We start from the raw sequence: 15,827 nt of genomic DNA on the forward strand, positions 1-15,827 counted from the left end.
ATGGAGAAGATGAAGTCGCATGGGGTCCACGGTGTACTGTTGTGGGAGAATCACTCAATATTTCAACAAAATCCCCAGGACACACGGGATATCCTTAAAAAAAATTAAACTTTAATCTTGTGAAATCAAAGCTGTGATAGCTATAAAATCGCTTCCCTGTCTGCCCACGCGCCTTTTGTTTTGTTGCACTTGAGACAGTTGTTTTTCCTGTGCTTATCTGATAGATCTTGCGCATGCATTGCAACACTAACTTAGCGGTATAAATGCCAAATTAACATCAATGCATTTACCCCTTTGAGATCAAAAGCTCTCATGCATAGAAAGAATAAAAGGAAATTGGACGCACAAAGACCAAATCCATTCGCATAGTCGCAAAAGCGGTCAAGAACAATTTCCAGGGAGTAGATTTCAAAGGAACCTTCCTCTGCACCTGGAAGCACAGGTCAAAAACTTGTCCCAAAATTACTGGCATAGTAAAAAAGACCCAAAGACCCCGCATAATCTAAACACGCGTGAAGCACATGCAAGTCAGGTGTCTCCATCGGAAGAAGACTTCAGCACTGCACCAGATTTCAGATCATTGTGGTCAAACAGTGGATCCACAGTGGAAGACGGGCCAGGCCAGAGTCCACTGGAAAAACAGAGAATTGTCACGCAGTAAGACACACTGAAAAGATTGAAATAGAGGTATAAGACATCAAAAGACAAATGCAACAACAAACACCAGGACACCCGCAACAACCCCTGTCTTAATGAACCAAACCCCCATCCACCCAAAATACTATCCAGCAAGACGAAACACCCGATCGGCGGACCCCGCATCCTCCTTTAGCTCCTTCCATAAATTCCACAGCCTCCCCATAGCCCATGTAAAGTATCCCTCCGGGCTGTGAATGTCCCCAAAACTGTACACAGAGCGCACCTTTGTCAGCCAACAACCAGTTGAAGGACTGCCTTGTCTGCCATACCATCCGACTGCGCAACTAACCCAGAAAGGCCGTCATTAAAGCAATAAATAAATCTCGGATGATTGTAATAGATATACTTAATCCACTCAGCATTCTTGATATTACCAACGACAGGGATAAGCGACTCACAGCCCATGGATATCTCATTCCTGGCCTTGAACACATTGGGAATACACGGTCGCTGATCAAAACTGTCCATTGGCACCGCAGAATCAGGGACACTCTTCCGTTTCGGTCGATGCAATGTCAGCGGGGACAGAACATCAAACTAATCTCGTGGCGAGGTAACAATCTCGTAGAGTAGCATCACACGGGTGCCATCCCAAACAAAGGGAAGCGTCGGATACAGCCCAAATTTCGAGGTCACACAATTATCAGGTATCGACCAAGGGAACAAACTGAGAGTTCATGATGAGCTCATCATGTATCACACGGACACGAAAATGTGCCGCAGTCACAATACCAAACGTATGCAGACAAGTACCCCCTAAACAACTCACGGAAGCATTCGTTCTGAGGTCTGGAATTCTTAAATAATCCTTCCATTTCATCACACAGATTTTCATCAAAAGTCCCCTCTTTTGGCCATTAAGATATTAAATCCTCATTTCTGTATTCCCATTTTTCAGGTTTTTATTATGATATCCTTTCTTTCTACTGGTAATTTCTTACGCGGTATTTCAACTTTGTTCATCCTGACATATATTACAGTCCAGCTGATCTATTTCTTCTATTCTCACAATTCACTCCCTTATGCCTCAAATATCCGGCAGCAAATCGTCCATTTTTGTGAATATTCCATAACTCTACAAATCACAGTCATCCCTCATCATTTCATCAATCCCTAAACATTCTTAGTTTCAACTAATTAATAAAGACATTCTATTTTCGTTCGTTCTACCTATACTAATCCAGGGCTAAATTTGCAGATTACATAATCACTGATGATTCCTTGAAAAAGCTTTTAAGGGAAACTCGATCTTGAATTCCTACAGTGCAAAACAAAATCAAAACTCTCCCGCATCTCGAGCTCTGGGGAACAATACATAACCATTTAACCAAACAGAAATTGTGGACAAAAACCAGACCACAATGGTTGTACTCGAGAGTGTCTCTTTCTCAAACACACACACACACAAACACTCACAGACACACACAAAGTCATTCTGCAAGACAGAGCTTCTCTCTCTCTGTCTCCTACACAGATAACATATCTGTCTTAGCAGATCCTTTGTTCATGTGTAGAATTACATCGGTCTGATTATCATCCAGACTTTTTTTTCAAGCATCCAGTAGCACTTTAGAAAACTTTTTTAGTTTCTATCATTTTACTTCTAAGTCTACTACCAATCTGCCGGCTTTCAATTTCATTGAAATTCAATAGTATAAACAACAAACCAGTCCTCATCAGTTCTGAGGGTTCGGTCACCTGGTTTTCCTTTTTTTTCCTTCTTTATTTACCGTTACTATTTTAGGGCGGAACCAACAGAACTTATATTCACGACGTGAAATGTTGTCTCAATCTCTCTTTTCTATACGTCATCACCCCCCTCACCGCACAGTTTTGCTGAACATCCACAAACTTTAAATGACCATTCACCCTTCCATTCTTTGGATCAGACAGACCCATCAGCAGCTTTCTGTGCACTTCTTCCATTCTGAAAACCTCCCTTATTTGACAGAATATCGTCAAATTAGCAGAAAAACGTTAGCCCTTCTTTTGTGTGCAGCGAGTACTTTTACTCTGTCTTTCTCAGGCGAGCGTTTGGCACAAATGTAAGTGCCTTGCAGCTGCAGCATCTTTACAGAAGGGAATGTTTCTCCCAGTCCCATCTGGCATGCCAACTTTGTTGTCGTCGTATCACTCAATATTTTCCAAAAATTACCTGGAGAAATTTTAATTTGCGAAGAAAAACTCTGTCAATCAGCTAATGGCTGCGTGATTGCCCAACAAGCCTTTGTTCCACTGCAGTTGATACATTTGTTGTTCCCTGTCCTATTGGATGACATTAGCATAACAAATCATATTGGCTTCCATTACCTTTCTAAATTAATTATCGTCTGCCAGACTGGTTCCCTCCATTACACGTAACCTATCACATTGTCCTACCATCACCTTCAGCAGTAGCTTATCTAGCAGTGAATTAACTAGCCTATCACAGTGCACGACCTTTATCTGTGACTGGCGCCCTGTGTTATGATTCCGGGTATGCATTACATCACTACGTTAACTACATAACTGCCAGATTAACTTTCATAATATTACCTGAGTGGGCTTTTCGAAAACTTCAAGCAAGCATGGAAGACTGGGACATATCATTATCTGATGTGGCATGTGAATGAAATAATAAGTCAGAAACGTTTGCTTGGTCCAAGGAAGAATGTATTGGTGTGGTGGGTTGTTTCTGACTTGAATTATGTAATAAGTGGTAATCTGCAAGGAATGATGGGACTTCTGCTGTATAAGTTAGTGTGCTTGTGTGGGTCTAAAGATAGATATAGAAATGGCAGATGGAACGTCATATGTGCAAGTGGCAGCAGACGCACTTCAGGACGTTGATGCAAGAAGACAGTATGAAAACATATTATAACTCAGAGGACTATTGACACAGGACGGGCCTTTGTTGGAAGTCCGTAGCTCCTTGGAAGTGATTTTATCATCGCATAAGAAGGTAACAAAGGTGAACAACATGCTTACCTTCATCAGGTTGGGGCACTGAGTATAAAACTTGGTAAGTCATGTTGCAGCTCCATAATACTTCAGGAAGTTTGCAAACTGTTGCAATGAGTACAGTTGCAGTCACTACAGCAGAACAACGATCTGGTTGCTTTCAAGCGGGTCCAATCGAAGTTTCTTGCTCGTTTCTTGGAACGTAATGTAATATCTGAAAAGAGAAGTTTTAAAAATTTGGATTATCTTTGCTTGGAGTCGGACGCTGACTGGAGAACTGACAACAGCCCCTCCAATTATGAGACATCTATCGGGTGGACAATCACAATCTCTTGATCGAGACGTGAAGTGTCAAATGCAATACTTAAGGTGGAAGGTGACACGTTTATAGGAGATGTGAGAGAATAGAGGGTTTTTTGTCAACACAGGGGTTGGTAGTAGGCGTGGGCCTAGCTTCCAGGGGAGAGGTAGAAGCAGATATGGTCTCAGTATTTAAGGAGCATATCGGCAGACGCTTGAACAGTCAGTGGCGAGTGTGGACGTGAACGTAGAGGGAAATGGGCAATGTGCAGGACATTGTGATTAGTTTGAACTACACCATTGACGGCACGAACACGATGGATGAAGCACCCTGTCTCTGCACTGTAATATTGTGTGTTCTGGACTACTGGAGGGTCGTGTTGTGAGGTATAAAGTACCGAAGTTGGTACTTGTCATACGTGATCCATCAAATTATTTACAAATGGAGGGAGACTGATGGAGAGAGGCACCACACACATTGAAGGACAGAGAGGTGCACTGACAGAGGGTAAAACAGAGAGGGAGAGAGGGGGGCAACAGACAGACAGATGGAGAGTCAAGCAGCAACATACATGAAGAGAAGAGAAGACTGACATGCAAGTATTTTGCTGTCACAGAAAAGGCTGAGAAGGAATAATGCTAAGACTGAAAAGGGCATACAATGATGTGAAAGGGCAGAATTGAAGAATTGGAAAGGCATGTTACGTATGGTAGAGGGCCAGAGTTTTAAGAACGATGTAGCAAGGTTGTGCTATAGGAGCAGCCTCATTTTCAATAGGGAGGGCGTTCCAGGAGATAAACTCGATCACACTGCAGGAACCATGATATAATTCGAAGGCAGGATTGTCCCCCTCTGATGAAATCACTTCCAATGCTTCTCGCAACGCCACTTCCAGCCCAGATATTGGTGGCCCGTAAGGCACTTCCACCCTCAGTGAAGTGAATCAATGCAGCCACCGCTGAAGACACCACGAACGTCATGTGTAAGGACACTTCCGTTGCCGAGGATGCCACTGAATGCAGCACTTCCGCCCTCCAATGAACATGGTTATTTACACTTCGTTTGATGAAGTCTCAAACAATGCCATGATCACATTTGCTACCGAGACAGTCTCTGCCACAACTCTCAACTCGAACTCTGCACCAGGTCCTTAATTGCAGCCTTGATGAGTCCTTTTTTAAACCATCCCTCACACCTCCCCCTTACTGAGCATGAACATTCAGTTCTCAGTAAATTTCTGACCTTCATTGCACTACATTCCGGGATACAAAAATTCAACAGGTGTTGCAACATACCACTTTTTTCTTCTGCTTCTGACTACTCCCTTACTTTGTCCATCCAACCTCCGAGGATCCCTTCTGCGACCTTCAAAATATTGTATCCGCTGGATACACTGTGCTGGTCTGTTGCCCGTCCCAGCACGCATCACCACAAACTGCCGCCATCACTTTGGTCACCTCAACTTGTCAACCCCTCTCACGCGCTCTGACCTCTCACTCTCACAATGCTCAGTTCTCAGTTCCCTTCACTCCAAGCCAAAAGGTATCATAAAACCATGTGACGGGACGTTGTGGGTGCGCTCTATTCATTTGATGTCCTGACTTCGAAACCACGGAAGCCAGGTGCTATCTCACCTCCTCCTATTCCCCCCAGCTATCACCTCGCCTTCCATCAACAAACCATGATCTCCCATACTATCCACAACCTCATCATCTCAGGGCTGTCTCATGCACACCCTTTAGTCTCAGCGTCCTGAAAATTCACGGTGCGTGTTTCCATCTCTGAACCGAAATTCATAAACCTTACTGCCACTGCCGAAACACTGTCTCCGCCAACCCATGCCCCACAGAACCTATCTTTCCTTATCTTGCCAATGTCCTGTCCCCCTTGGTCCAATACATTCCCATATAAATTGGTGACACAATCCACGCCTTCCACCTCCTCAAGGGCTTTCGTTTCCATGGTGCTCACAATGCCTCATCTTCACCATGGACAATCACTCCATACTCACATCCTTACACCGTGGTGCAACCCTCTAAAACCACCGAATCCTCCTCTCCCGCTGATCCAAATATTATCCCTTCACTGACACACTCATTCAAGATGCGAAAATGGTCTTCAGACTCAGCAACCTCTCATTCGAATACTTCCATTTATTTTCAGACCAAAACAGCAGCCATGGTCAGACTGTGAGCCAAAGGTATGCCTGCTTCTTCATCGGATATGTGGATCAACCCACCTTCAGGAGTTAGCATTCGACCATTTCTGATTTATTTCCATTCGTTATAGAACATAGAACATAGAAAAATACAGCGCAGTGCAGGCCCTGTGGCCCTCGATGTTGCGCCGATCCAAGCCCACCTAACCTACACTAGCCCACTATCCTCCATATGCCTATCCAATGCCCGTTTAAATGCCCATAAAGAGGGAGAATCCACCACTGCTACTGGCAGGGCATTCCATGAAGTCACGACTCGCTGAGGAAAGAATCTACCCCTAACATCTGTCCTATAACTACCACCCCTTAATTTAAAGCCATGTCCCCTCGTAATAGCTGACTCCATAGGTGGAAAAAGATTCTCATGGTCAACCCTATCTAAACCCCTAATCATCTTGTACACCTCTATCAAGTCACCCCTAAACCTTCTTTTCTCCAAAGAAAACAGCCCCAAGTGCCTCAGCCTTTCCTCAAACGATCTTCCTTACCATACCAGGCAACATCCTGGTAAACCTCCTCTGCACCCGTTCCAGTGCCTCCATTAGGATAAATGCCATTAGGCCCAGGGGACGTATCTATTTTCACCCTTTCCAGAATTTCTAACAACTCTTCCCTACATACCTCAAAGCCGTCCATTCTAATTAATTGTGACTCAATATTCACATCGGCAACAATGTCCTGTTCCTGAGTGAATACTGACGAAAAGTATTCATTCAGTGTCTCCCCAATCTCTTCAGCCTCCACACGCAACGTCCCACTACTATCCTTGACTGGACCTATTCCTACCCTAGTCATTCTTTTATTGCTAACATACCTATAGAAAGCCTTAGGGTTTTCCCTAATCCTACCAATTAAGGAATTTTCATTTCCCCTCCTTGCTGCTCGAAGCTCTCTCGTCATATCCTTTATGGCTACCTTATAACTCTCAATCGCCCCAATCTTTACATAGGCCGCCCTCTTCCATTTAACAAGGGATTCCAATTCCTTATTAAACCCCGGCTCCCTCACACGGCCCTTTCCTCCCTGCCTGACGGGTACATACTGATCAAGGACGCTCAATAATTGCTCCTTGAACAAGCTCCACATATCAATTGTGCCCATGCCTTGAAGCCTACTTTTCCAAGCCACGCATCCTAGGTCGTGCCTCACCGCATCATGATTTCCCTGCCCTCAGCTATAACTCTTGCCCTGTAGTGCATACTTATACCTCTCCATCACTAGAGTAAAAGTCACCGAATTGTGGTCACTGTCCCCAAAGTGCCCACCTACCTCCAATTCTAACAACTGGCCTGGTTCGTTACCCAGAACCACCATGGCCTCACCTCTTGTTGGCCTGTCTACATATTGTGTCAGGAAACCCTCCTGCACACATTGGACAAACACTGACCCATCTAACGAACTCGAGCTATAGCTTTCCCAGTCAATATCTGTAAAGTTGAAGTCCCCCATAACAACCACCCTATTACTTTCACTCTTCTCCTGAATCATCCTCACAATCCTTTCTTCTACATCTCTAGGACTATTAGGAGGTCTGTAGAAATCTACTAACAGGGTGACCTCACCTTTCCTATTCCTAACCTCAGCCCAAACATGCTCAGATGGAGAGTCTTGATCCATTGTCCATTCCACCGCTGTAATACTATCTTTGACAAGTAATGCCACACCTCCCCCTCTTTTACCCCCACCTCTGCCCCTACTAAAACATTTAAATGCTGGAACCTGCAACTCCAATCCTGTCTCTGTTCTACACATGTATCTGTAATAGCCACAACATCGAAATCCCAGGTAACAACCCACGCTGCAAGTTCACCTACCTTATTTCGTATACTTCTTGCATTGAAGTATACACACTTCAAGCCACTTTCCTGTTTACAGGCACCCTCCTTTGAGATTGATGCCATGTTCCAAACCTCCCTACACTCCAGGTCCTGCACCCTAAAGCTATAGTCTAGGTTCCCATGCCCGTGCAGAGTTAGTTTAACCGCCCCCCCCACCCAAGAGCACTAGCAAACCTCCCCCCAAGGATACTGGTGCCCCCCAGGTTCAGGTGTAGACCATCCTGTTTATAGAGGTCACACCTTCCCCAGAAAGAACCCCAGTTATCCAGATACCGGAATCCCTCCCTCCTGCACCATCCCTGTCGCCACGCATTTAACTGTTCTCTCTCCCTATTCCTCGACTCTCTATCACATGGCACCGGTATCAAACCAGAGACAACAACTCTGTTTGTCCTAACTCTGAGATTCCAACCGAGCTCCTTGAAAGCCTGTCTAACATGCTCAGCCCTCCTCCTACCTGTGACGTTGGTGCCAATGTGGACCACGACTTCGGGCTGCTCCCCCTCCCCATGAAGGACCCGGGAAATACGATCAGAGACGTCACGTACCCTTGCACCTTGGAGGCAACATACCAAACGTGAGTCTCTCTCGCCCCCACAGAACCGCCTATCTGTGCCCCGAACTATCGAGTCCCCAATAACTATTGCTCTGCTCTTCTCCACCCTTCCCTTCTGAGCAACGGGGACAGGCTCCGTGCCAAAGGCCTGAACCCAATTGATTACCCCTGGTAAGTCTTCCCCCCACACAATTATCCAAAATGGTATACTTGTTCTTGAGGGGAACGGCCGCAGGGGGTCCCTGCACTGGCTGCTTCCTCCCAGTCCCCCGCACTGTCACCCATCTGTCTGGAGATGACTCTGTGGGCTACACCTTGTGCAAGCGTGAGGACGTTTAACAGTTCATCAATGTCACAAGCACCTTCCACGTTGACCTCAAGTTCACAGACATTCTCAGACAACTCCCTTCTCTTCCTGGACGTCTCCATTTCCATTTCTGGCAAACAACTCAACACGGACAACCATTCCCGCAGCTAACTGTGCTACAATTGTTCCCTGCCCGCCTCCTGTTAAAACGCTGTTCTTTAATCCGAAGTCCTCCGCCCGGCCATATTTGTATCCAGCAGGAGCAGTTCCACTCCAGATCATTCCAGATGGTTTCTTTTTCAGGAGAGCAACATCTCCTCCCACAGGGTCAGAATTCCTTCCAGCGCATCTTCTCCACTTCCCGACCCTCGCCCGTGAACGCCAACCCTCCAACCATAATAAGAATAGAACCCCACTGGACCTCACCTCCCCACCCCCAAACATACGGGTACAGCGCATTATCCTCTGCCATTCCCGCCACCAAAGGCAGAACCAACCACCAGAGATATATTTCCCTCCCCACCATTCTCAGCATTCTGCAGAGATAATGCCATCCACGAATCCCGAGCGAAATCCACGCATTCCTCCAACTCATCGTCTGTTCACGGCAGCATCCCTTTGCCGCAGCAAGAGGTGTAACACCTGCGCTCATACCTGCCCCCACCCCTCAAATTATCCAAGGCCGTAAACGATCCTTTTACATCCAGCAGAGATTTACCTGTACATGCAATCACCTCATCTACTCTGTCCATTGGTGGTGATATGGCTTCATCTACTTTGTGGAGACAAGACGGCAACGCTTGGAATGCTTCAGTGAACATCTCGGCACACATGCAACAAACAGTCCCACTGCCCTGTCCATGATCACTTCAACTTCCCTTCCCACTCCACTAAGGACATGCAAGTCCTGGACCTCCTCCTCTGCCAAATACTTGGCAGACAACGCCAGGAGGAAGAACACCTCACCATCCGCCTTGGTACCATCGAATGGCACACATCAATGTTGACTTCGCCAGTTTTCTTATTTTCCCTCCCTCCACCTCATCCCTCATTCAAACCTTGAACGTGGTACTGCCCTCTTAACCAGTTCCACCTCGGCATGTTACTGCCCAGCTGTCCGCACCACCCTCTGTTCCTACCTATCACATTAACCCCCCCCCCCCCCACCCCGCAAAGCTGAATCTACCTATCGGCTACCCATCTAACTTCACCTCAACACGACTGCTTCCTATTTATCTCTCAGCTCCTTTCCCAGCCACAATCCTGATGAAGGGCTAATACCTGAAACGTCATTTCCGCTGCTCCTCGGATGCTGCCTGATTTGCTATGGCTTTCAAGCACCACACTCTTCGACTCACAAAACCACGATGACTATTTCTAGTCAAACTATGCTTTAACAAACAATTATAAATCCTAACTCTCAGAATCCTCTCCCATATTGTGCCCACCAATGATATAAGACCTACTTGTCAATAATTCCCAGGGTTATTCCTGTTCCTCTTCTTGAGCAACGGAAGTGCACGCGCCAGCATCCATCATCTGACACTGCTCAAGTGGACTGAAAAGATCATAGCCGAAACAGTAATGTCTTCTCTCCCTTCTCGTGAAAACCCTGGATATGACCCGTCTCCCCAAGGGATTTATGCATTATCATGTTGAAACATTTTCCAGCGCATCCTCATTATTAAAATCCTCATTATTAAAATCAGTCCCTTGCATACCTCTTCAGACAGAATCCCGGTATTCTCGAATCCCCAAATGCAGCTCTGCCTCATGTAATTGTGCCTACATTCGGGGATACGAATAAAAAAAAACAAGTCGAAAGTGACTGAAGAGAACAGGCTAATTGTGTATCGAGATAAATATTTAACGCATTGCTTATGTATGCATATTTTTAACTACAAAAACAACAAAAAGAATTAAGGAAACAACGCAGAGCCGAATGTACGACACACTAAATGCCGCATTCACACCGCAGGTTTCAACTCATAACTTGTCCATTCAAGAAATTCACCGCCTCATACTTGTCACTCAATAAGACAATACCCCAGCTGATGACTGCAGTGATATGAAAACTTGCTTGCACATTGAGGTTTTCTCTGTCTTCGACATTGTTCCAGTGTTGTAGTCAGCATATTTGAGCCAGGGGCAAGTCCACACTCGCTGTAAACGGTCAGAAGCTATTACTAATTTTACAATGCATTTGCATAGACACTTCAGAGTATAATTGAGCGCATTTCCGAATTGTTGCTGTGTTCCAGTGCAATGGAAAATGTTGGCACATATGCTGATGAGCTGTATCATGGCAGATACACGTACTGTTATCATTCGGTGATCTGAATCAGAGGGATAAAACTCAATGCTTTTAATTCGCACATACATATCATAAACAAGCCGAGTAGCCAATGAAAGCGTGAAAGATTCAGAAATACTAAAGAGTAAAATAAGGTATCTCCTTCCCTTTATCATTTCTCGGTCTTTGTCATTCTCTCCAGTGGTGCAGTCCTGGTGGCCATGTCATTCTGTAGTAGTCACTTCGTTGCGAATGTAGTGAGCAGCAGAACAAGAGCGGACGGGAGCAATGAAACATGATAAATGCGGTCCATGACGTGTAACCAACAAGTTTGTGTTTCAACCTGCATTTCCAGGGAATAATACCAATCATAAATCGAGCTTCTTGTGTAAAGCTTCGGGGAAGAGGTTCCAAACAGCCCCGTACGCTCACTGTTGTTAGAACCAAAATCACTGCTTACTTTATTTCCGTGCAGAGCTTTGTTTTAAGCTTTTCACAGCAAATGGCCAGAAAAAATAAATCAGAGGTGCAAACCACAGTGATCCAGTGAAACAACGGTGGTTGCAAACAAAGTGGCCATGAGAGAATAAACAGGTGTGATGAGCAGGGATGAATCTCGGAAATAAATTGCAGCTATCCACCACAATATAACTCCCGTGAGAACGACCAGGCGATTGTGAAGGATGATTTTGAAGAACGAACAGTTGCTGCGGGGGAAAGGAAGACAACTGAAATGTAGTGAATTGAAGGAGACTGAGAAATAATATCAGAGTTTCCTTATCAGATACAAAGACAACGACGCAATTAATATGTCTAGACGAAATTCTGCACCTTCAATGAGGAAAGTAAAATTTTTTTCTGAATTTCTGTTAAATTTCCTTTGGTGGAAATGGGAAAGCACTTCTCATTGATTTACTTAATACTGGAAATGAGGAACAAACGAGATCTACTTGAATAGCCGAAGTCAGGTGCAGTGAAGTCAGGAAGAGATTAAATGTTTTATAAATCAGGCTATTCGACAGTATCAAAGCACACTTTCAGCGGGACAGGAAAAGGATTAAACTGAGATTAACCGAACGAGACAAAATATATTTGGATCGTAAGCAGAGTCAAAGTCGCAAATAACATTTCTAGGATGACTTTGTAAAATCGTTTTTCGCCATTTCTATTATGGACGATGACATTCTTTTTCTCTATTTCTGTTCAATTTGCTTTGATAAAAACAACTTATCATTTATTTACTCAGTACTGTAATTTAATTTTTAAAAATGCACGGGATCCACTTGAATTGCTGAAGTAAAATGCAGTGAAGTGTGTAACTGGCAAAATGTTTTGTCAATCAGATTATCCAATGGTGCAAGTTCGGATTTGTGTGATTTTTAACTTTGAAACGAACATTGGGTTTCTCGAGAGAGCAACGGTTATGAAACGCAAGTGAAGACAGCTTGACTGAGTTAGGTAGTTCGAAATACTTGAAGCAAAAATGGAAATGTTCTATTAATAGTTCATGCATTGAATAGTATAATATGTAGTATTTTATCACTCGCCCACAACTGCATCAGGTCAGTTAACAATGAGGCATATTGCATGAGTCACACTTGGTCCATCCTGAACATCACGTTTGCCTGCCTTAACATATCCGTTTCTATCTCGGGTGCAATCGCCAGGTGGATGAGTATAAGAAAACCCACAGACTCTCATCGCTACCTGACTGACAACTTTTCCCTGCCAATAACCGTCAAGCAGTCCACAGCATTCACGCAATTCTTCAGCCTATAACGCATCTGCGTGGATGAGGAGAGTTTCTACTCTCAAGCATCATAGATGTCCACCCATTTTGGTAAACTTGTTGCTTTGCCCTGTCATCCAGAGAGCACTCGAGCGCACCTCCTGCATTCCCCATTGCACTGCTCTCAAAACCCGTTTGCACACAGTAAAGATAATTTCAACCTTGTGCTCACCGAACAGCTGACCAGTCTCTATATTCAACCGATCATCCTTAAACCCTTCTGACAACTCAAATTAGACCACAACACCAAGAATACCTTGCTCTCCCCACCTCTCCTGTGTACGTCAAGTATAGTTCGATTCCTCAAATGTTTGGGGACATTGCCGTATAAATACTCCTGAACCCAAAGATACCTTCCCATACGACTGAAAGGCATGCAAACCGTAATGCTGCACCACCACTCAGTCACCTCCATCCCGGGCCACAAACAACCTTTCCAGGTGAAACTGATGTTCACCTGCCCCTCCTGCAAACTTGTTTACTGTATCCAGTGGTCCCGATGAGGTCTACTCGTCATCGATGAGAGCAAGCGTAAATCGAGTCCACGTTTCACTCAGCATCTCAGCCTGGCCTGCTGGAGCCGACCTGACCTCCTAGTCGTTGTCTGTTGTAATTCCCCTTCCGACTCATTTTCCAACATGACCATCCTTAGCCTCTTTCTTTGCCACAGCGAATCTGACTGCAGGTTGTGGGAAATGGCAACTCGCCCTCTGCTTGTGGACAATGTAGCCCGGACACGCAGCATTGAGTTCTTGAGCTTCAAATAGCTTCCTTTCCTACCCGCTAGCACCATTCCCAGCCCCTCCCCTCTCCCTATCTCCCATTCCTCTAATCAAGCATTTCCTCCAGAAATAAACAAATGTATTGTTCCAATCAACCAACCAGGCCGTGCCCTCTATTTTATTTCACCTGTCCTGAACACAACACACTGCAATCCTCAACCACTGCCCCACTTAATCTGTGGATCCATTTGCACCCAGCCCAACGACTGAAGGAAGGTTACACCCGAAACGTTGATATCTTTACCCCCTGATGCTACCTGACTTCCTTTGTTTTCCAAGCCTCCTGCTTGTCTGCCTTGGACTTCAGCTTCTGCAGTTTGTTTGTCTCTTCTGATGTCGCACGTAGGCCGACTGATTTCCTCCACGAAATGAAACAAGGGAGAAAACTTGCCAATTATGCGAGTTTATTTAATCATTAAATTCAAATGTATCTATTACGAATGGATTAGAATCGATGTCCGTACAGAGACGCTGAGATTACGATATCTGTGGTGCTCCCACAATTCCGCCACATTTGCTTATATTTCAACGCAATCAAATCTCAGTGGCCTGATGGCTGAGCTGTGAGCACGGCTACCTCACAGTACCAGAGAACCACGTTCAGTTGCAGCCTCGGGCGACAGCCTGTCTGGAGTTTGCATGTTCTTCCTACGTGTGAGTGTTTTTCCTCCCACATTCCGAAGACGTGCATGTCAGGTGAATTGGCCAAGCGAAATTGTCCATAATGTTCAGGGATGTGTAATTCAGGTGCATTCCTGAGGCGAAATCCAGAGTCATCGGGCCGGCGGTTGGATCTGAATGGGATACTCTTCGAAGGATCAATGTGGAATTGTTGGGCCAAGAGGCCTGTTTCCACACTGTAGGGATTCCATTTAAAAAAAGAAAAAGAAGAATTCTCCCTCTGTGTGCGGGTTTCCTCCGGGAGGTCCGGTTTCCTCCTTAATCCAACGATATGCTGGTAAGGTGAATTGGAAATAATAAATTGCACATAGTTTAAGGGGATGTATGTTAGTTCAAAAGTCAGGAGTAAAGCTGGAGTAATACAGTAGGGAACTGGTTACTCTTCGGAGGGTCGGTGTGGACGTTTTGACTAAATGGTCTGTTTCCACACTGTCGGCAATCTGTGAAGGATTAAAGTGCAGCAGTGCTTCTTTAACAAAACTAACAGTAAATGGTTCAAGAGCCGTATCAATCATTAATCTCTATGGCCTTTGATGTTAGTGATAGGTAAACGAAGGGTGCAAACCACGTTTGCTAATTCCACACGGCCGATTTTTATAGAATTAAATTGCTTTCCAGCCCATCAGACTTGGGCTGTTTTCGGTTTCTGTGGGAAAGGCCTTTATATGTTCAGTTTCAAATCCTGGGTTATGAAGAATTGATCCGACATTGGACACAAATGCGGTTTAGATTTTGGAATGGTAACAGGTTTATGGAAGAGACTGTCATCCTGAAAGCAACATATTTGTAGCAAGTAAGACCAAATTGCAATATCACTCAATAAGACAGGATTCTGTCAAGAAACAAAAAAAAACAGCTTCTCCCGTGAATTACTGTGCATGGTCTGTTAGTTTCACAGCTTCTTCCATCAATCTCAATACCTTTTCATCTCTTTCTATCCCTCTAATTTACTCTCCATCCCTCGCTGTCACTCTCTCTCAGACACTCCCAATTGCCATTTTGCGCCTGCATCTCAACTCTGCAAAACAGTCTCCTCTCAAATCAGCAGTTGCTTCTTCCTGTGTCTTTCTTCACTCTGTCTGTGTGATTTCTTCATCCTTTGATCTCTCCTAATCTGTTAAAGATCATGCTCGCTCCACCCAGATCCATTCTTATTCTGATCGCCAGGCTCACAAGGAAAAAGTAGAAAGAATTTATGACTCCCCGCTCCCTGACACTTGACCAGAAGCTATGTCTAAACACAAACACTCAAGGCAAATCACATTTTGTTAACCTTTTGAAGATACAACCAAAAATACATAAGTTGATCATTTTTCCCTTAGAACCTGCTTCGCTATACGATAATTTCATAACTCACACACATTTATCCTCATCTCGACCTTCCTGAATATTTCTGAATATCTCTGCTTTTCTTTCATTTAAT

Source organism: Chiloscyllium plagiosum, unplaced genomic scaffold (assembly GCF_037043375.1).
Source record: "Chiloscyllium plagiosum isolate Xiang-an unplaced genomic scaffold, Cpla_swu_hap1 HiC_scaffold_18, whole genome shotgun sequence".
Classification (NCBI taxonomy): domain Eukaryota; kingdom Metazoa; phylum Chordata; class Chondrichthyes; order Orectolobiformes; family Hemiscylliidae; genus Chiloscyllium; species Chiloscyllium plagiosum.